The sequence below is a fragment of the Ursus arctos genome, unplaced genomic scaffold (assembly GCF_023065955.2).
Source record: "Ursus arctos isolate Adak ecotype North America unplaced genomic scaffold, UrsArc2.0 scaffold_20, whole genome shotgun sequence".
NCBI classification, from domain to species: Eukaryota; Metazoa; Chordata; class Mammalia; order Carnivora; family Ursidae; genus Ursus; species Ursus arctos.
The window spans coordinates 17,221,641-17,245,852 of NW_026622875.1; the positions used below are offsets into that span (position 1 = coordinate 17,221,641).

Below are 24,212 nucleotides of genomic sequence, written 5' to 3' on the forward strand. Positions count from 1 at the left end.
GCGATCACTTTCTGTAGTAGAGTATGTATATTGTGCTAACCATGCTCTAAGATCAGGACTACTGACTTTGGTAAACTTAAGTCAGATGTTTAAAATATAGCTAAAAACTCTCATTTACTGAGCACTTTGTGATAATTTCTCTTCCAAAAATATTCTGCATATACTATCATTCAATCATCAGAAATCTTTATAAAGGAAGTTGTTTTGTTTTATAAATAAAGACGTGGAGAGACTCAGTAACCTGCCAGGAGTCAAAATGATGGAACTGGGTAGATGTGGGTTTCAGGCTCAGGTAGTCTAACCCTAGGGCTCCTACAATTAAGCCTAGTCTATCTATTTCTAAATAATAACTATTTGATTTTTTTTCTCTTGAAAATTTGGGTTAATAGGCTACTTATTTTCTGAAAAATTTTTTGTCCACAGCAATGAATATTTCCTACCACTTGCCTATGATGTTACTTTACAGAGTATTTTCCCCTTGTCTGGAATTACAGATTATATGTTCTGTAGATAGATAATGTAATAACATTATCTTTGGGGAATTTGAAATTTCCTCACTTTGGTGTCATCTTTGTTGAACATTTGTTCCTTCTAACACACACAATGTATGAATTTCCTGTGAAGCCAAGGTTTAACATATCTCTGTAATAAGAAGTTAAGTAATTATTAGAAGATATTGGTTGACTGCCCAAAATGTTTGGATAGAATGAGTGAACTCTATAATAAAGCTATTCTTTTCCTTAATAAACCACATAAATGGGGTTTCAATATCAGGAGGAATGGTTACCTGTTACTGTGAAAGTTTATCAAGAAATGCCATTATCAGTATCATTATCACCACAGTTGTTTGTGACTGGCCAACATTCACATCCCTTGGTTCACCTTAATATTTACTCTGAGGAATTACTGGAATCTTATTTCAAGGAGGGCTGTTGAGACTATCAGTTGAAGACCCTTGCCCTCCTTTGGGCATGTGGTCCAAACTAAGCCAATTTTTTCCAGGAATAGGAATAATGAGCAAAGTGATTCCAGGATAGAGAATGGCCAGACATGATTTATTCCGGTGGCAATTGACTCAGGAGCCAATTATTACCACCCTGCCACCCACCGCTCCAACCCTGGAGTCATCATGGTTGCTAACCTTTCAGACATTCTTCTTTGACTTACCATTTTTTCTATGAAAAACAGCAAACCTTACAATGACATTATCTTTTTTCTTAAGTGACTGGAGTTGGATTCTCTTAATTTAAACCAAAGAACACTGACTGATTCAATAATTAAAAATTTTTGTTTAAAATCTATGTTGATGGGGGCGCCTGAGTGGCTCAGTTGTTAAGCGTCTGCCTTCAGCTCAGGGCGTGATCCTGGCATTCTGGGATCGAGCCCCGCATCAGGCTCCTCTGCTGGGAGCCTTCTTCCTCTCCCACTCCCCCTGCTTGTGTTCCCTCTCTCGCTCTCTCTCTCTCTCTCTGTCAAATAAATAAATAAATAAAATCTTTAAAAAAAATCTATGTTGATGGATTATCATCTATCAGTCTGTGTCAATAGCCAGTCCTTTTTTTGCCTATGTCTAGATTAATTTCGTTGTGTGACCAAAATGAAATAGGTGAAATTAATATTTCCAAAATAGTGGGATTGATCTTAACGTGAGGTTTGTTCTATTATAAAAATCAAATAGCTGCAACAAAATAAACTTCTAACTGCTTTTCCTGGGTAGCCTATTGCAGAGTACAAAAATGAAATCTTTTTAAAGGGGTAATTCTAGTGCTTAGCACATAGCAAAAGCTCAATAGGGTCATAATGTCATGAATAGGACTGTGTTTTCTGGGAACTTGGGATATAAGTACAAACACAGCTATATCCAAGAAAATTGTTTTATGTCTATCAATATGGCAAAAGTTTCTTGCTGAACTTGGACTGGGCTCAGAGATCCAAAGCATCCTCAGAGATATACTATTCTTCTGGGAATATCCAAGAACCTGATAATATATGAGAAGATATTTCAATCGGTTGTCAACTACAGTGAGAGAGGGCACATAAAAAGTAGTATGATATCCTAGTTTGAGAACCAACCTAGAAAGCAGGAGAACTGAGTTTGTTTTCTTGCTTCACCACAAATTTACTGTATGACTTGAAGAATGTATTTCATCTATTTTGGCTTCCATTTTTCATTAAGGATTTTGACTTAGACAAGATGAAGGGCTTTGCCCTTCCTTACATTGTATGAAACTGTGCTTCTTACATATCTATGGATCCAGACTTCTTCTATTTATTCACTTGCTTAAGAAACAATTTTACTGAGTGGCTATTTTTTGTTAAGTACTGGGGATAGATGCCCAAATTTAATAAATTAGCAGAGCATATCTACAAGCAGGAATGTAAGAAAAAAGAAATTATAAATACATCTTATAAGAAATTATAACAATTAAAAAATAAGGTACTAAAGGTGATTGGCTACTAGAAAGTGAGAGCTCTTAACTCTGGTTGAATAAGGGTGATGAATCATAGGTAATTTAAAAGAAGACAATAAACCATGGTAAAGCATGGTATATCCAACCGATAGCAAAAGCTTCTGTATAACTAACTGGAACATAGAACCTAGGCATAAAGGAGGATAAGAGGGAAAGTGGAGAGGGAGCATTTTACAAATGACCTTGCTTTTCATACCACTGAGTTTAAACATTAGCATTTGTTTGAAGACTTAGGGTCTTCCAGGCCAGACTATAGTGTTTGCCAAAACAAACTCTCCCTGCTCATTTACTATTTCTGACACTCATATACTTGTTCATCAAATTCTACCTCTTCCTATCTCAGTAGTCTATTCCCTCTTCTATGCTCCCAGACTAATTCTTTTAGTTTAGGACTTGCTCATTTTTTACCTGGATTTTATAATTATTTGGGAGGGAAAATATTGCAGGAAAACTTGAGAACTACTGTTCTTTATGTATCTAAATTCTCTTCTTTAGTTACTAAAGAACAAAGATTTCTTGTCCGAAAGGCAATTCCTCTATTTCTTCTTTGTTCCATCCTCTTTTCCTTTTTAAAGTAAACATATACTTCTGACAACCTGTCTCTTGAGTGTACTAAAAATTCTTCCTCTCATATGGACACTACTCATCTGCATTTATTGCTTGAGATCCCAAGTTTGAAAATTACTCATTAAACTCCTCATATTATTCCAGGCCCAACTCAAAACATCCCTATCAAAAAACTTTAAAAGTCTCCCTACATTTATTGCCTCAGTGTCCTCAGCATTGACTTCTCAATGCTGTCAAGTTTTGCTTCTACTCCTACAAATCTACTGAAACAATCTTAGCTAAGACTGTCATTTTATATCCAATGGACATAGTTCATTATTTATCTTGTTTGAACTCTCATCATCATTATACACAATTAACTTCTCTTTTCTACTTGAAACACTCTCTGTTCTTACTTTTTGTGTCTCTATATACTCCTAGTTTTCTCTACATCTCTATGGTGGCTTTTTCTGTCTCCTTACATCATCTTTCTCTACCATGTCTTTAATGATTCTTTAAATGATGGAATTCCTCAATTTTCTCTTTGCTTTTTCTCTTTATCATCATTCCCTGAGCAATTTTAACCATGTCCATGAATTCAAATACGATCTATACTGCAGTTAAAGTGTTATCTTCAATATACATCTCACCCCTGTGTTTCAGACACATGTATTCACTTTCGTCCTTGACATCTCATGAAAGCTTCACATGCACTTTGTACACTACATGTCCAAAAATGTACTCACAATATTATTCTTCAAATCTTGTCATCTTATTTTCTTACTTCGGTAACTGGCACCATCATTCATCCAGTTATTTAAGCCAGCAACCTAATTCCAAGCAAGGGATTCTTTTGTTTTGTCAATTTCTTATGTGCAGACCACTTTAAGAGAACTCTAAACACTGCCTGAACTCTGCAGAGATTATATCTACTAAAGTTAGTGTTCGCTCATGCCTATTATGTCCTCATGCATAAGAGTGGCACATTATTACACTCTATACCCAAAAAGTACCTTGCTTAAAAAAAGGCATCAGATTTGTAGTCAATAAAAATTATCAAGTGGCTAGTTAATGTAATATTAGTGTGGAAATCCCTTTGAGTGGTCAGAATGGTCCATGCAATACCCCAGTGGCATCAACTGCACCTAAACCCCTTGCTTTAGCTATTATTTGCTCTAAGAAGCAGATTCTGTTAGTTAGACCGTCATCATAGGCATTATGAATTTCCACAGGGATGAAAATGAGTGGATACTTTTTATATGCCAAACTGTATCATTTACTATTTCCTGAATAGTTATTTGATAGAGCCAGTCTTCCCCCAAATTTCATTCCTGCACATTTATTAATGATTTTCATTCTATAAATTCAAAATTTTGTAATGAAGCATGAGCCAAAGAGAAAAAGGAGGAGCTATTTTGTGACCAACATAGGCCAGATAAAGATTTTTATAGAGAGAAAGATATTCTGGTCTCTTATTAAGAAAAAAAAAATGAAGGTAGCATAAGGGTTAGACTGTCATTCATGTGGAAGCTGTTATTATAAATGTTGATTGTGAGGACACTAATTTAAAATCTGAGAATGTTACCATAAATATATCCACCTGAATTTTCTTAATTAAGCAAAAATTATACAAAACAGGAAATGTAAGCTATATTTGATTCTGGTTTCATACATATATTTTCCTAGTTAATAGTCTCAAATACATAGGAAAAAATGAGTTGGTTATTAATATTTTTAACATAGTTCTATAAACCTAGGCTTACACTAATAGATCATCCTCTGCATGAAGTCTAAATCTCTTAGCTGCATAAGATTGGGGAATGCATTGCTGAGTTTAATTAAATGGTTAATGTGAATTTATATTGTTTCAGAACTATTTTTTCACAACACATTAAAAAAAACCCAGAAGACATGCCAGCCTATTTTGATGACTTTGTATTCTAATTCTCATCAGCATTAAATTAGAAGTATAAGTATAATCTCTACTCAGCCCAACCTAGAGGGTTTGGGTTTCTTTTGTTCTCTTCAGTGAAGCTGTGTTTACATTATTGATTGTTGTGTATATCCATTGTGGAATACTAGAAATCTTTCAGGTCTGACATTTGTGCTCTATCCCAGTACACAGTGGTTTCAGCTCTTTAACTGCAAGCATTTATGTTTAAAAAGTTACCAACTAATAGTAGATTTTCTTTCTGAACTAGTTATGTTCAACCAATTCTATCAATCTACCCTATCATACAGATGAATAAATATGGATTTTACTAATTTTGTGTTAGAACAGCCAATATATTCTGGGTGCTACATATTTCCTTATTATAATATATATTATAATAATTATAAAAGCAAGCTCTTATAGGTATTTGTTTTATCCAAAATTTGTGCATTTGACTTTATGAATTATTTTGTTTGGAGAAAAATGGTAAGTTTTGGCCCTTGAGTATCAAAGGCTCATGGTGGAGTGGGGAAGTGGTGGTTAATTTTTACCAACAAAAATGTAACTAATTCACATTAGCATCTCCAATATGTCAAGAACTACAATAGTCAGTTATGTGCTTGTAGTAATGTGCTTGTAATTAAATATTGCTTGTAACTAAATATTATTATATGTAAATTATCTTTATTTTTTTTCTAAGATTTTATTTTTAAGTAATCTCTCAGCCAAATGTGGGGCTCAATCTCACAACACCAAGATCAAGAGTCACATCTCTACCAACTGAGCCAGCCAGGAGTCGCTATAAATTTACTTTAAATCAATTTTTTGTAAGTTAAATCCTGAAGGTACAGTAGGGAAAAAAGATATTTGTATGAGTGTTGAAAAGCTTGGGTCTGCAGATCTTTAAAAAACTGAAATTTCCTGGCTGTAGCTCATAAAATATATGCTTTTCATCAGTGGAAAAGCAATTAAAAGTACCAAGTCAGTTCTCTGTCTGATTGTTCATATCAGAAAAATTTAAGTGAGTTTTCTGAGATCATATTGATTGTTAATTCATATCTGCATTCATTTATTTGACAAATATTTACTGAGCATATATCATGTATTAGGAATTATTCTACATACTAGGGGTATAACAGTCAACAAGACAGTCTTGTTTCCTATTCTCTCGGTTTATATTCCATAAAGAAAGGCTAAAAATTAAATAAATTTCAAAGACTAATTTCAAGACATTAGTTAGAACATGACCAATATTTATTTACTCATACCTGAAGAAGATTAATCATATAAAGATTATCTCTCTAAACAAACAAAAAAAAAACAATGTTTATAAAAGCTAAATCTACAGATACTCTATACACTATATTCCATAGTCTTTTTCTTTCTTGGATATGCTGATTGACTGAAAACTATTGGGAAGAACACTTTGTCTTTAAAGAAGCTGAATTATCAGACAAGGCACTTATAGTTATTGATGAGTTTTCCAATAAACCTTGCAGTTTTGCCTCTGAGATGGAAGAAATACCTCTTTTCAGTCTGATGGTTGCTATAACCCTCCCAACATGCTTCTGTTTTATTCAGCCCAGATTTGTACCATTTCCCACAATAGAATTATTTTGTAACTATTTTCTTCAACCTCAACTCCAAGAAGAACTGTGATATGAGATTTTGTTTTCATTTTGAAGTAATATCAACTGGATGTTTGTCAGGGATAATGGCTGTGTAATAACATCAAAGCATCTAGGTATTAAACAGTAGAAGAAAGCAAGAATTGTGAGGATAATTACACACATCTGAAGAAACATTGGACTATTTCATATTCACCCAAATGTAGGCCAAAAGGGACCAGGTTAGTCAATTAAACTGTTTTATTACAAAAGAAAGATTATATCAAGAGGTGGGAGAAAAATATATGAACAAGAAAAGTTAGAGTATTCTGAACAGGGATCTTGATCTGAAGGTCTTGGGAAAAAGCTAAGTAGCTGTTTGGCACTGATGTCATCTTGTTTATCAATAGGTTCTTGGGTAGCTGTCTACACCCAAAGGTTGTCTGGTTCTGTAGGCCTTATAATGAATTTCAGAATTAAATTTCTAGTGGGAATGTATTGTGATGTAGTAAAATAATCTAAAGGGAAAAAAATAGCAAAGCGTTTGTAATTTCAAGGCACTGGTGTGATAAATTGGAAATTTAGCACAAGACGGATTTTCTCTTTGAGTCATTTACTGACTTCTGGTCATGGGCAAGAGCCTGGGAAGTCACAACAAAACCCTACAACCTTGTGTGCTGGAAAATAAAGACATTTCAGGATGCCTGAGTGGCTCAGTCAGTTGGGTGGCTGACTTGATTTTGGCTCAGGTCATGATCTCAGGGTTGTGAGATCAAGCCCCACGTTGAGCCCCACATCTGGCTCTATGCTCAGATGGAGTCTGCTTGAGATTCTTTCCCTCTGCCTTACTCCCACTCTCTCTCTCTCTCAAATAAATAAATAAATCTTTTTTTAAAATGAAGAAAATAAAGACATTTCAGGGAAGGAAGTGTAGGGATCAGTCTCCATTTAAATATATTTCCCAAATTCTGACACTACATAGCACTAGAAGATAGAGATCTGGTCTGTAAAACTATATAATAAACATGTATGACACAATAACACAAAAGATAGGAAGAGGAGAAAATGTGCTAAAAGGTTGTTAAATTCTAGCAATATCAGGAAATAGTAAAAATACTAATTTGTTTTATATGCTCATGAGAGAAGGACACATGCTGTAGCTTAGGATAGATTACAAAAAGAGTAGAAAGATGATATGTAACTGATAATTTAATGGAAGATAAAAATGAAATGATAATATATGTATATTTCATTAACTATGAAGAAGGCAAGCAAAAAAAGAAATTGAACATATAGGCCGAACAAAAAATAATCAGACAGTAGATACAATTAAGCCCAACTATAAAACGAATTACATTAAATGTAAACACTCCAAGTAAAAGACAAAGGTTTTCAGATTAAGCTTTAAAAAAAAATCTACATGCTATTATAAGAGACACACTAAATATAATGAAACAAAAAAATTTAAAATTAAAGGGATGCCCCCCAAAACACAACAGAGCCAAATGTGTAGCTATTGTAATACATGCATACCTACAAATATAGTTATTATATATCAAAGTAAATTTAAAAGTCAGATATTGATCTTGTTTATTAGAGATAAAGAGGGACACTTCTTAATAATAACCTAACAAGTCAAACGAACAAGAAGATATGAATACACAAAATCCTTTTGCCCTCAAAAGTTGAACAACAGAATTGTGTTAAAAAGCAATAATAAAAGTAAAAGTAGAGGGAATATTCCTAACTCATTTGATGAGGCCATCATTATTACCCTAATAACAAAACCAGACAAAGACATTATAAGAAAACTATAGACCAATCTCTTGTGAACACAGATGCTAACATCCTCAACAAAATGTTAGCAAATTGAATCCAACAATGTATAAAAGAATTGTACACCATAACCAAGTGGAGTTTATCCCAAGTATTCAAAGATGTCTCAACATGTAAAAATCAATTATTATAATCCATTAAATCAACAAGCTAAAAAAAATCACATGATCATATCAATAGATGCAGGAACAGCATTTGACAAAATCCCAAAAGCCATTAATAATAAAAATTCTCAGTATACTAGGAATAGAGGGGAACTTCCCCAATTTGATAAAGAATATCTACAAAATCCTATAGCTAACATCCACACATTCTTAATGATGAGAAACTCAAAGCTTTTCTACTAAGATTAGGTACAAGGCAAGGGTGTCCCCTTTTACCACTTCTTTTCAACATCATACTGGAAGTTCTAGCTAATGTAATAAGACAACAAAAGGAAATAAAAGGTGTACAGATTGAGAAGGCCTTATAATATAAACATCATCATCTATGTAGAAAATCTGAAAGAACTGATCCTGAAACTAATCAGGGATTCTACCAAGGTTACAGAATACAAGGTTAACATACAAAAGCAAAGCACTTTCCTACATACCGGCAATGAGTAAGTAGAATTTAAAATGTAAAACAATACCATTTACATTAGCACCCCCAAAAATAAAACAGATGTAAGCCTTAAAAATATGTACAACATCTATATGAGGAAAACTACAAAAATTTGATGAACAAAATCTAAGATCTAAATAAATGGAGATGTTCTCCATGTTTATGGATAGGAAAACTCAATGTCATCAAGATGTCAGTTCTTCCTAACCTGTCTATATGTTCAGTGCAATCCCAATCAAAATCCAGCACTTTACTTTGTGGATATAGACAAAAAGTCTATATGTAAAAGCAAAGACCTAGAATAGCTAACACAATATTAAAGGAGAAGAACAAAGTTGGAGGACTGATGCTGCTCGACTTCAAGACTTACAGTAAAGCTACAGTAATCAAGGTAGTGTGGTGTTGGCAAAAAATACACAAATAGATGAATTAATTAGAATCAAGAGCCCAGAAACTGACCCACATTAATAGTCAAACTGCTCTTTGACAAAGGAGAAAAAACATTACAATTGAGCAAGAAAACTGTTTTCAACAAATGGCTCTAGAACAACTAGACACAAGGAAAAAAAATGAATCTAGACACGACTTAACACCTTTCAAAATTAAGTCAAAATGGATCATAGACCTAATGTAAAACACAAAACTATAAAACTCCTAGAAAATAACACAGGAGAAAACCTAGATGACCTTGGGGATAGTGATGGCTTTTAAGATATAATGCCAAAAACAAAGTGCATGAAAGAGATACTTGATAAATTGGACTTCATTAAAACCTAAAACTTCTGGAGGTGCCTGGGTGGGGCAGTCAGTTAAGCGTGGAAATGTTGGTTTTGGCTCAGGCGGTGATCTCAGAGTCATGAGATCGAACCCTGCTTCAGGCTCCATGCTCAGCGTGGAGTCCGCTTCAGATTCTCTCTCTCTCTCTCTCAAATAAATCAATAAATTTTTAAAAAACAAACAAAACGAAAAAAACTAAAAACTTCCACTCCGTGAAAGACAATGTGAAGAGAATAAGACAAGCCACAGACTGGGAAAAAATATTTGCCAAAAACATATCTGATAAAGCACTGCTATCCAAAATATACAAAGAACTCTTAAAACTCAATAATAAGAACACACACAATCCAATTTTTAAAATCTCACCAAAGAAGATATACAGATAGCAAATAAGTATATGAAAAGATGTTCTATATCATATGTCATTAGGGAAATGCAAATTAAAACAATGAGATAACACTATATACCCATAGAATGGCCAAAATCTAGAACACTGACAGCACCAAATGCCTGTGAGATTAGGGGGCAACAAGAATCCTATTCATCATTGGTGGGAATGCAAAATAGTACAGCCACCTTGGAAGATGGTTTGGCAGTTTTCTTATAAAACTAAATATACTCTTAGCATACAATCCAGCAATCATACTTCTTGATATTTACCCAAAGGAGTTGAAAATGTAGGTCCTTACAAAAATCTGTACATGAATGTTTATCACGGCTTTATTCATAATTGCCAAAACTTGGAAGCAACCAAGATGTCCTTCAGTAGGCAATGGATAAATAAAGTGTGGTACATCCAGACAATGGAATATTATTAAGGGGTAAAAAGAAATGAAAAATCAATTCATGATAAGACATGGAAGAATCCAAAATGCATATCACTAAATGAAAGGAAATAACATGAGAAGGTTACATACTGTATGATTTCAACTATATGATATTCTGGAAAAGGCAAATCTATGAAAACAGTAAAAAGATCAGCGGTTTCCAGGAATTGGGGGAGGGAAGGGATAAATAGGTGGTGCACAGCGGATTACTTTAGGGCAGTGACAATACTCTGCATGATACTTTAGTGATGGGAACATATCATTATACATTTGTTCAGACTCAGAATTTATAGCACTAAGAGTGAACAGTAATGTAAACTATGAACTTTGAGTAATTATGATGTGTCAACGTAGGTACATCAATTGTAACAAATGTTCCACTCTGGTGGGGAACACTGATAATAGGAGAGGCTGTGCATGTGTGGGAATTGGGGGTATATAGGAGATCATTGTACATTCCCTCAATTTTACTGTGAATCTAAAACTTCTCTAAAAAAAGTCTTACATAAAAAAGAATGAAGGATATTCTCAATACATATAGCCAAGAAGTCATATCTGGAATATATAGAAAGAACTCATACAAATCAACAGGAAAGACAACTGAATTAAAAATTCCCGAAATAGTAGGGGAATGGACAATTGTTAAAAGGCCAATGAAATATCTTTGCATATCTACTAGAATACCTTATATTTCAAAGACAGAATGCACCAAGTCTTGTTAAAGATGTAAATTAAAATGGAAGTTTCATACATTGCTGATGAGAGTGGAAATTGGTTAAACTACTTAAGAAAACCATTTAACATTATCTATGAGAGCTAAACATATACCTTTTATGACCCAGCAAGTCTACTCCTAGATATATTAACAAATAATACCATATCAGGGGTGTCCAGGGAAATATCAGTCAGGTCAGGATGGGAAACACTTGAATTTTGAACAGCTTTGTTAAATGGTCAAAAAATTAACTTTTGTTAGAAAAAGAAAGTAATGTATCTCTTAATTTTTATTACTTACATAGGAAGCAGACAATAAAAGAATTCCATAGGTAGAAACCCAGATGACTGAGAATTTTTCACTACCATCTAGGTGCTCCTTTGGATCTCCTGCAGCACTTATAGAGGTCATACTTCCCACAGGCTGCTTCCAGCTTGTCTGAGCACAGCAGGGCTATTGGTGCTGGTCCATTACTACTGGATGCATGACTCTTCTAACTGATGACTTTGGCCTCCAGCATGATAAAGCGTTCCTGGAATTGCACTGCTGTCTGAGCATCCTCCAACCAAACCTCATTTCTTTCCTTCTATCTTCATAGGTGTCAGCAAATACAGACAACAGAAAGTTGTCTCATACAAGACTAGATTCCCTTAATGACAGTAACCTGATGGTCAGAGGACACACATTAAATTTCCCAAGGTTACTGCTTCTAACAGAAGGTGTAAAAGGGCTGTGTCAAAAACAATTAGTCAGATTTGCTCAAGACCCATATTCTGTGCATAAGATCCAAAAAGTTTGGTACTGTACATGAGACTCATCAGAAGATTGCCAAAGTGTGTGGTTTGGTCAGCCCTAGAGAACAGACTTAGGGATGCAAGTTTTGATAGGACTTCTCCAAAAAGGTGTCAAAGAATAACTCGGAAACATTTAGCTAGAGTTGACACTTATATCTGAGGAAGATCAATCAAAACACAGGGGATAGTAATTGATTATATCATTGGAAATACAAAGTAGAAGTGAAGATCATGAAATATTTGGAGATAGCAGTACCAGGTGTCCCACTAGACTGTTGTTTGTACAGGGAAAGAAAGAGGGAAATGAACATTGACTTGGGATTTTGCATGAACTACTGATGGATGTGGTTCCATCAACAGCTATCAGGAAGGAAGATTAGGTGAGAAATCTGAATTCAAAGTTATAGATCTTCTCTCTTAACAAATGAAAAGACAGCATCTATAAAAGAAAAACAACAGTGTATAGAATAGTCTTAATTAGTTTTGTTTGCTTTTCACACCCTTGGACAGTTGATTGACTGAAGTATCAGGAAGTCTGTGTGTCTTTAAACAGGATAAAAGAATTGTCACGGAAGGCCATTTTGGTTCTTCATGAGCTTTATGGGCTACCTGAGAAATTCTGTGATTTATGAAATAGCTCCCTGTGTCTTTTGTGGAGGCCTACACCTTCCTTAGGCCATGTCTTCCACCATATCCCTCAGTGTATTTCTCACAAATAAATTAACAGATTAATTCCAGCTTTTACTAAATTCCACTAAAAAAAATAAACAAGTACTATGGGATAGATAGGGATGTTTATACGTAGGGGGAATATATTTTAAGTGGATATTCATCGACATCATCTCTACGGAAAGGAGGTGATCGTTGAGTTGAATCTTCAATGATGAGATGAATCAGTCATGCAAAGATTAGAAAGAGACTCACCAGGCCAAGCGATCTGACATTAGAATTCATTTATCTTTTTCTAGAAACAACAATAGTAACAACAACAAAAAAGATACTTGGCCTATCTATAAGACAGGAGAGGATAAATGAGCTTAGAAAAGTAGGACACAGTAAAAGGTTTTCATTTTTTAAGTGCAATTGGAAGCCACTGGAAGGTGTTATGTAGTACATTTATATTATTTGCTTCATGTTTTTAAAAGGTTACTCTGACTGCTCTGTAAATAATGAATTGGGGGTAGAAAAGAGTGGAAGCCAGAAACACGGGATAGTAATTGATTATATCATTGGAAATATAAAGTAAGGTGAAGATCATGAAATATTTGGAGACAGCAGTACCAGGTGTCCTGCTATACTGTTGTTTGTACAGGGAAAGAAAGAGAAATGAACATTGACTTGGAATTTTGCATGAATTACTAGTGGATGTGGTTCCTTCAGCAGCTATCAGGAAGGGAGATTAGGTGAAAAATCTGAATCCAAAGTTCTTCTGTGGACCTGCTAGGTTTAGGCTGCCCATCTGACATCTCAGTGAAAGATGTCAAATGGACTGTTGTATATATAAGTCTGGAGGTCAGGAGTTATATCATGCTGGGAATACATATTTGGAATGATCAGAGTATGGATAATCTTTAAAGTCACAGAACTTTATGAGATTTCCTTAAGAAAATGGATGTTTTTTTAAGAGGACCGCCCAGGATGGAATATTAGGGTACTTCAATATTTATTTAGAGACTGAATAGAGGAGGACAACTTAAAAAAGAAAGACATTAAAGGAAGGAAGTATGTCAAAGATTATGAAAGGTCAAATAACATGAGGACAGAAGGAAATAACCATTGGATTTAGCGATCTGGTAGTTATTGGTTGTCTTAACAAAAGCAGGTTCAGTGAAGAGGTGGGGTTGGAAGGGCATATGTTCCATTATAATATGAGAGAACACAGAATGTTGGTTACATGCAGGTTGTTGGAAAAATATTTTGATGGAAGTTTGTTTCATCAAGTTGTTCCTATAAGATTTCCTAAATCTTATCAGGTTTTCTAAATGAAATGTGGCATAAAGCATTGGGAAGAAGTAGAAGATGCATGTTCTGTACTAAGGAAGAGAGAGGAAGTTTACTTAGTTTTCAAATATCACAAATTTCAAGACTGGGCTGTAAGTCCATGAAACTCTAATAAAATAAAAAAGATGAGGGGCGCCTGGGTGGCTCAGTTGGTTAAGTGTCTGCCTTCAGCTCAGGTCATGATCTCAGGGTCTTGGGATCAAGCCCCATATCAGGCTCCCTGTTCAGGGGAAGTCTGCCTTTCCCTCTCTCTCTGCCTCTCCCCCAGCTTGTGCACTTGGTTGTGCTCTCTCTCTCTCACTCACTCTCTCTCAAATAAATAAATAAAATTTTTTAAAAGAATCAAAAACACTAATCTTTCCTGGGAGTAATTCACACACATGGGACTAGAATTGGCTGAAATTTGTTACTCATTTTTCCCTCAAAAATAATATTTTGAGGTAATTTTAGGGGAGTAAGAATAGTACGTTGGATCCAAACAAGAAAATATTTGAGAATAATTGATTTAATAGATGTATTTGAAGTGATATAAAAATGCATTTGATTTGCAAATATTCTCAAAGTTTAAATATTGAGATCTGCGATAGACTCCTTAACTGTTATATCAATATATGATCAGATATTTTATACTATTGAAAGAAGCAGTATCTTTTTTTCTCTAGTTAAGTAAAAAATAAAAGATTGATGGTTGTTAAACACAAATATATACTCATACTCACGTACATAGAGATAATAAATGAAATCCAAAGTGGTAGGTGGGCACGAATCAGAAAAGATTCCTAATATCCCAAGAGGAGGATGTTATATGAGTATTCCTGTAACCAGTGTGACAACCATTTGTGACAACACAAAAAATTGGTCTTTCTTTTCCAGGTAATAAATATAACAGATAAATAATTGATTCTTCACTATATGCTTGGTTCTTATATATATTATTACTAAATATTATTATAAGACTGAAGTAAACTATCATCAATCTCCATGTTATAGAGGAGGCAAACTTTTTTTTTTATTATGTTCAGTTGGCCACTGTATAGTACATCATTAGTTTTGCATGTAGTGTTCAATGATTCATTAGTTACGTATAACACCCAGTGCTCATCACAACATGTGCCCTCCTTAATACTCATCACTCTGTTACCCCCTCCCCCCCAAAACCCCCAGTCTATTTCCTGGGGTCCATAGTCTCTCACGGTTCGTGTCCTTCTCTGATTTCTCCCCCTTCAGATTGCAACTTTGATTCAAGGAGATAAATGACAAATCTAAATTCACACAAGTATTAAAAGGTAGAGCTTGGATCCAAACTCAGGTCTTCTTAGTACAACATTGTGCTTTTTCCACTATGCTACATTATCTCCAAAAAAATATGTGATGTAATTTGAGTTTTCCAGTGGTGACTCTGTGTACAAAACTGTTTCACAAAAGGGTACCTATGCATGTTTCTGACCAAGAGCAGAGATAAAGCATGTCCTAGAATATTCTGATAACTGCCAGGAACGATCCAACATGAATAACAATTTAGGTAGTACCTAAATTCTGATTTTTTCCTACTGTATGAAATTTCCACTGAGCAAGATAATATGACTTATTACATAGAAATCATAAAGTGTATATTCCCAAACTTTCAAAACTACTCCCTACACACACACACACACACACACACACACACACACACACACACAGACTCCTTGGTACCTACCAAAGGTTGGGAATAGCCAATCTATGGCAATCTAGGGCACCTATCAAGGCCACAAGAAAAGGCATGGTTGACCATTGACAACCCACACATCCGCTGATTTGACATTTTCCACTGAGTCTCATTCTTTGTCTTTAAAGTCTGACAATGTTTAATCTCATCCTTAAAGGGAAAGTAATTTCTAAGCAATGATTTCAAGAAGCGATAAAATCTTACCATGTGGCTAAAATGCTTTAAACACTGAGAGGGTTTCATTATATTTCATTTCATATGCATTTCATTTCTAAACTTTGTACAGCAATTCACTTCACCATGTTGATTATTTCACCTAAATGGTGAGTAACAAAAATTAATAATTAGATTCTCTCTGGAACCACAAAATCTTGGATGAGAATGGATGTGCTTGAAAACACTAATGACTAAAAGTTTTGTTTATTATTTTGAGCTACAGTTGTATTTTAACAGTCCCAAATGACATAGCCTGACTGGCCAGATTTTCATGAAATCTGTTACTGTTTTTAAAATTATGTTGTCTTCAGATTGATTGTTGCTTGAAATGCATTGACTCAGGTGTTGTAGATGACAATATGTCTATATTTAATAGGTAGTAAATTCTAATTACTTGAGATAGAGGCAATGTCTAACCAGAGACAGAGAAAGTGAGTGAAAAGGAGACAATGTCAATTAATGTCAATCTGCTTCTTATCAAGTTAGGAAACTCATTGCAGACTCAACATTTCACAGTATAGACCATAGCTACCTATAAAGGAAGTGAGAGCTGAAAGGGCTAAAAATCTGAGTGTTGTAATTGAATCTATTATCTACCTATGCTCTCCAGTTATTATGACAGACAGGAGAGCCTTTGTAACTTTATTACCTATGTCTCTTTATTTTTAAACATAAATAAAATTTCCATCTGTATGCTACTTTAATTACTTGCAATCTCAGAGTTGCTTTTATATGTATCAAGATACTCCTTGAAAATATACCAATAAACACAATTTCCTCTGCATTCATTACATATGTCACAAAATCCAGGCAACTAAAGAAAAACTCACTGTGTGTTCTTATGTGAGAAACAATATTATATAAATATCTGTAGCTTCATTGTAATTAATACCATTCAGTAGCAATCCACCCACTCAAGACAGCTGGTGAATCAAGAATGGTAATAGAGTAACTCAGTGATAGTCTGAATTTTTGTTATAGTCAAAGCTAAAGAGGACCCATGCTTGGTAGTGTACTACTTTATTAAAATTTTAGATTATAAACACTTGGTGAGTCTGAAAAAAAAAAGAACTATTTAAAACTAGTTGCTTGTTCTAATATCTAATGTCAATTTACATAATAAATAAGCACATATTTGACAGGCTGCTAAATATTACTCTTGGAATCTATTAGGAAGAAATACAGATTTCTGAAATTTAATTCCCTAAGCTTAATGAACCTAGTAAATTTGATTTGGTGTCTTCTCAAGTTAATATGTTAAGCCTAAATTGACTAATTTTTTATAGAAACAAATTTTTTCACATTTAAATTAATCTTGAAGAAAATATGTTATTTATAGTCTTCATATAGGAGGGTCCTTATTTGATTTCATTCCTTTGCTGATTTAAAAAGAGACAAAAGTAGTTAGCTCAATATGTAATGTTTGTATAGCAAATGCTAACTTTTTGCAAAGGTTTCTTAAGATTTCACATTCAATTCATTATGTACAACTGAGTGCCCACTGAGTACAAGCCCCTGTCCTAGGTTTTGCAAAATATGCAGCCATAGTTAATATATAAAACTTTCTCCAGAAACTTCAAGCCAATGAAGATAGCTTCTATTCATTTGTACATATTTCTTCAATATCATTTCTTATTATTTCATGGTTCCTATATATGACGTCACATTTGCCTAACTTTCATATCTATTTCAGGATAGAGACTGTATACAAACCACATTTACAGAAAACTTAAATATAACACATGTTTATTTAAAAGAAAGAGCCTTACATTTAGAATCTTAAAATGTAGTAGCACAAAATCATAAAACCACAAAGCAGAGAATGTATAATCAAAGATCATAGTATAAATACTGGTGTTGGGGGGCACGGGCAACAAAATTATCAAAGTGAATGGGACTAGGATTAAGTATCCAAGATGGTAAATTTGCTGTGCTGGAAGTGCAGATGGGGTAGAAATAGATTAATTTGAGAGATGTTTAAGTGAAGAAATAAAAAATCTGTTGATGAATTGAATGTGTGAGAGGGTGACAAAAATTGTGTCAAGGATAACTCCTAGCTTTCCAGCTAATTCAACTAGTAATACTACTTACTGAAAGTGGGAATCCTAGAAAAAAGCCAAGATTTGGGAGAGGATCGTGGGCTGGGAGGTCATTGTTTGTGTTTTTGGTGTATTGGAGTTTGAAGCACCCAAGAATAGATGTCATGTAAAGTTTTGGATAAAGATTTATGGAGCTCAAAGGAGAAATCTGGACTAGAGATGTAATTAAAGACATTGATCAGCCTTCTCTAAAGTTCAACGGAAGAATGAACAAAGACCAGAAGGATGGAATGGGTATGTTGTAGTGTGGAAGGCAAATTCAGAGGTAAAAATATTACTGGACTGCACAGCTAGCAGCCTCAAGTATATTATTTCTCTTCATGACTTCAGCATCACATCAGGATTCGAATTTCCTCTCTATGATCTAAGAAACAGATTTTTTTTTTCACTTTCTCCTTGGTCTAGACCACAAGACAGTTAACTACTACTAAAATGCCAGAAAGAAATACAAGGAGAAAGACAACTTCTATTGAAGGTAGCTATATGTGAACATAAGCAGCAAAATTTTTTTACGATTTATTTATTTGAGAGAGAGAGAGAGACCGCACACAAGTGGGGGGAGGGGCACAGAGAGAATCTTCAAGCAGACTCCCCACTAAGCCTGACAGGGGGCTCCATCTCACAACCCTGAGATCATGACCTGAGCTGAAACCAAGAGTTGGAGGTTTAACCAACTGAGCCACCCAGGCACCCCACAGTGTATTTTTTCACTGCAGAATGATGTACATGGGACATTTAGCATGCTTAATGATAATGAGATCTTAGTTATGTAAAGTACAATGGCATCAAGATCTGATAATCTTATGCCTTTCTCCTGAAAATACCTACCTACCTGTCCCAGGAGTCTGGACCTTGGCATTTTCTTCCGTTACTGTTTAGAGAGGCTTACCCACTCCTGGTTCTTCGGGCTTTCAGTTTCAGTTCTCTATCCTAGAATAAAGTTTTTGTTCATAAACATTTCTCAAATAAGACTTTTTGCTAAGTCTTATTGTGTTTCCCTTTCCCCATAAATAAAATCACTGAATTCCCCTGATTATGAAAAAACACAACCACATTATAAAAAATCTGAAGCTAAAGATTTAAAGAAGTAAAAATCATTTGAACACCCACTACTTCAAGATAATCATTATTAACATTGTAATGACTGATTAATGCATCTTTTTAAGCACCATATATATCAGATCTCCTCCTCCCTCTCCCCCTCATTCTTATTCTCATTCTTACTCTGTTCCTTTACCCTCTCCTCTACCCTTCATTTTCCAAGACTATTAGAGTCTAGGTAACCAGTTTTAAAAACCTACTGTGTACCTTTTCATACTTTATGTGGTGTTATATAATGAAATCAAGTTACATAGGTACATAATAGAGATAGATAGATGATAGGCAATCAGTAGGTAGATGCATATATATATATATATATATTTAAAATATACATTTTTGTCATTTATGCTCTAATAACAGGATCACATTTTTTCCACTGCTCAATTTTATATTTTTCTCATTTAATATGGAAATCACCTCTTTCTTTTAAATGCTCTGTAATACAGATTGTAGATACACCATGGTAAGAATATCATGCCATTATTATAGTAACTTTTATTTAGTCATTCTCAACTGCCTTCATGAATAGTCACTTGTTTCTACTTTTTACCAGAAAAATGTTACAATAGACATGCTTGTAAAAAAATACTTTTATGGTGTACTTTAATTTGTTTGGTATACAGTCTCCAGAGTCATATTGCTTAGTACAAAGATCTGTTTATTTTTCAAGAGGGCTGTAACAATTCACATTTCCATCAGCAAGGTGTGAGAATACTACATCCCTGTGAGCAGCAGGTGTTATCTTGATTTAATTTTCCCAATATGAAGTGCATAAAGTGGTATGACTTTAGTACTATAATTTAGATTTTTTTTTTGCTACCTAGAGACGTAGAGAATCATTTCATGTTCCTATTTGATGTCTTCTAAATTTTTTCTAAAATTCTTATTTTATGTATTTACATTTGAGTCTGTCTAGATTTGTTTCTCATCCCAGATGGATAGTCAGTTGTGATTGCAATTTAGTGAATAAATCATCTGTATTACACCAAACTGAAATATCTGTTTTATCATATATAAAGGATCTATGTACACTGGTATTTATTTCTAGATCCAATATTTACAATGGTTATGTTATTTTACTATTTCATTGTATTTACTAAAACCTCTAAACAAGATCTGTGAAAGCAGTCATTTGTGTGTTGTTCCTGGTTTTAGTAGGAATAGGCTTAATGTTCTACTATTTAAAATGATGTTTCTTGGTGACTTTAGGGGTCTCTATGATATTTTGGTAGTTACCCTCTTTTGCCTATTAGAAGAGCAACTTTAATTTGGAATGGCCTCTGAGTTTATGAAATGATTTTTTAGCACATATAAATAGTGATCATATGGTTTTTCTTCATTGATTGAATGATATTACAGATTAGGTTGAAAGATTTCTTGATATTTAAAGATTTTTTTGATACTTCTACACATATGTTTATTTCTTTTTCAAGTTTTTATTTAAATTCCAGTTAGCATACAGTGTAATATTTGTTTCAGGTGTAGAATTCAGTGATTCATCACTTCCATACAACACCTGGTGCTTATCACAACAAATGCCCTCCTAATACCCATCACCTATTTAACCCACCCCACCACACTACCCACCTCCCTAGAGTAACCATCAGTTTGTTCTCTGTAGTTAAGAGTCTGTTTCTTGGTTTGTCTCTTTTCTTCCCCCTCCATGTTCATTTGTTTTATTTCTTAAATTCCATATATGAGTGAAATCATATGGTATTTGTCTTTCTCTGACTGACTTATTTCGCTGAGCATAATACTCTCTAGCTCCATTCACAATGTTGCAAATGGCAAAACTTCATTCTTTTCTACGGCTGACTAATATTTACAGATTTTTGCATTCCCTGATATAAATACTAATGTGTGCAATGTATATTTGTTTTGTCATGCTTAGTCTTGATTTCCCAGAAGTTTATTTAGAATTTTTGTGTCTACATTAATGAGATTGGTCTTTAGTTTTTCTGTTGGTTTGTTTTGTTTTGTTTTTACTAGGTACTCAAGCATCAGTATAAAGGTAATAATGGCTTTATTAAATGAGTTGGGGAGATTTTCATCATATCTGATAACATATGGTCTTGGTAATTTTAATTTTTTAAATTGAGAATCTTTAATTGCTTTACCAAACTTTTCATAGGTAATTTCTCTAACCAAGTTTTATTTTCTCCCTACATAAGTTTTGATAATTTGGATTTTCTTTTTTAACAACCGTTTCTTAATATTGAAATACCTTGCATTCCTGAAACAAATATATGTTTATATAACCTATGCTGTTTGTGTGTATAAGTTTTTGTAGATGTATTTATAAACAAGGGGAAACATGGTCTCATGGGTTTTGTTTGGTTGCCTGTTTTCATGGCTATTAGCCTTCTCTTCTAATTTTATTTAATTGTGCTTTTCCACTCGTTTGTATCTTTATTTGGGTGAACAAGTAGTTATTTTTTCAGTTACTTCAAATAACTAGTTTGAATTTATTTGTTCTACATTTTACTTGTTTTCAAATTTTAAAACTTTTGCTTTTACCTTTATTAATACCTTCCTTCTGCTTCATTTTGTATTTGTTTTTCTTTCTCTACATTTTTCATTTTGTGTTCAAAGCATTTACTTTAATTTTTAAAATTTTTTATTAATGTAGTCTTTCTGATTTAACTCAAATTCTTATTTGTCATGGTTTCCTAAATTTCATTTTAAGAAATTCTTCAGTTTTGCTTTTTATATACCTTTAGAAAGAAAATTTGTTTAATATAGCACTTTAATATCCAGTTGGAGAACTCTTGTTTTGTATTTATTTATAGTTTATAGAAAAATTAGCTCACTAAAAGAAGCTGTTTTTTCCATCCACAAATATTTCAATATTAATGGCTAAACATTAGGACTATTTTTTTAAAAGATCTGTTAGAGAGAAAGAGAGCACGAGTGGGGGTAGGAGCAGAGGGAGAGGGAGAAGCAGACTCCTCACTGAGCAGGGAGCCCAAGGATGCGGGGATTGATCCCAGGACCCTGGGATCATGACCTGAGCAGAAGGCAGACGCTTAACCAACTGAGCCACCCAAGCGTCCCACATTAGGACCATTTTTAAATATATTACAGTATCTCTAAAAAATTAACTATAATTCATTAATATCATTAACTGTTCTAAATCTATCATTAGTAAATTGCAGCTAAAACAAGGAACTTTTCTTCATTAACTATTTAGTTACCCTAAGGTACACTTGGTACATGAAAGTAATGTATATGTGTGGCCCTTTCTCTTTACTTATCAGTTGACAGAATAATGAATTTTTCTCTAGTATTCTGAAAAGGAGGCCAATGAGATTTTTAAAAATCAGATCTTTAAAGTCAGAGGAGATTAACTTCTATAAAAAACAACTCGAAGATTTTAGCAGCTTGACACTTACTGCTTGATCATATCGCAGTCCAGTATTGTTGTCAGAGGGGATATGGTCTGCTCCACGCGGTCAGTCAGGACACAGATTTTCCTTTCATCTTGAGATACTTCCATCTTCAACAAAGTTTTCAGAGTCTGCAGGAAGGAAAATAGAAAGTGAATAGATAAGACTTGTCTGTTCTTAACTTTCTTAGCCCACAAATGGTATAGCATTTCTGCTGGATCGCCCACTAGTAATACTTCATTACGAGGCCACATCTATATGCAAAGGGAGAGAAAACACAGATTAGCTGAGTTCTGGGGTGGGACAGAGATGGATTGAGACGATATGTAACATAGTCTCTGTCACAAGAACTGTTAGGGTCAGAAACTGTAGAGTCTGAAAATGTACCCTACTTTTATGCTAACAGGTTATATATATATATATATATATATATATATCTGTGTGTATATGTTTGTGGATATATTATAAATGTATGGCAAGCTAACATAGTTTATATACAGAAAACATTAAACCTATGGGCCAGAGAAAAAAACAGTTTATTATTGAAAGCAAAAGCAGCAGCCAGAGCAACATTCTGTGTCTTATTCCCAAGGTGCAATCCCCAAAGGACAATGTATTTGGGGCCAGAGGTTACTAGCACATGCAATGGGGAGCATTATAGAAGAGGAACCCTAAAATTAATAAAGTGATCATTCATTGGGCTGATAATAATTTTCCCAACTCCCTCTCCCCCAAGAGAAAGAAGAATCTTATCTAATGTTTTCTGGAGATGAGGAGGAGATGTCTCTACCTTTACTGCCCTGGACCATGTCTGGGAAGACAGGTATCTCTAAACTTTACTATCCTGGAACATCTTGTTCAACTACTCTTTTTTTTTTTTAAAGATTTTATTTATTTATTTGACAGAGATAGAGACAGCCAGCGAGAGAGGGAACACAAGCAGGGGGAATGGGAGAGGAAGAAGCAGGCTCATAGTGGAGGAGCCTGATATGGGGCTCGATCCCATAACACCGGGATCACCCCCTAAGCCAAAGGCAGACGCTTAACCGCTGTGCCACCCAGGCGCCCCTCTTGTTCAACTATTCTTAAACTAGCCATAAATGCTTTTGCTCAGAGGGCTCAAACAATGCAGAAATATGAAATATTCATTGATAATTGTCTTCTAACAAGAACCAAACAAAACTTTTTAAAAAATCAGACTTTTATAAAAATGACAAAGTTATTAACTGCCTTCCCAACACCTAGTTTGGCAGAAAACACAATCAAACATATTATATAAAAATATCTATATTATTATATTTTGGGTATTTGCTGTCACATTTTCTATTATACTAATCTAATTTACTCTGCTGATACAGTGGAATGTCTCTTTTACATTATTCGATAGCCCCCTGGGTGATGGCACAGCAGCTATTCCTTTCCTTACAAATTCTGTTCTCACCGAACAGAGCTGTTTGGTCTTTTCCCTGTCCCCATCTCTGTGTTACAGTGTATCCACCCTTCTCCGAATGGAATGATTTTCTCCTTTCTCTTTAAATTCAAATCCAACCAGTTCTTTTAGACTCATTAATCATCATTTACTGCACAAAATC

The 24,212-nt window shown here is 34.2% G+C and overlaps 1 long non-coding RNA gene across 3 annotated transcripts in view; it reads right to left on the reverse strand.

Moving 5' to 3' along the window:
- The window catches only part of LOC113254034 (uncharacterized), a 205,176-nt gene that overhangs the window by 153,655 nt on the left and 27,309 nt on the right, over window positions 1-24,212 (reverse strand). For 2 of the 3 annotated variants that reach the window (XR_003315630.4, XR_007189179.2), the window contains 2 exons: window positions 22,627-22,751; window positions 18,966-19,063 (listed from right to left, as the gene is read on the reverse strand). This is a non-coding gene — a long non-coding RNA (uncharacterized LOC113254034). Of the gene's footprint in view, window positions 1-18,961; window positions 19,064-22,626; window positions 22,752-24,212 lie in introns of all 3 variants that reach the window. The other variant, XR_006409329.3, reaches the window with a different exon arrangement.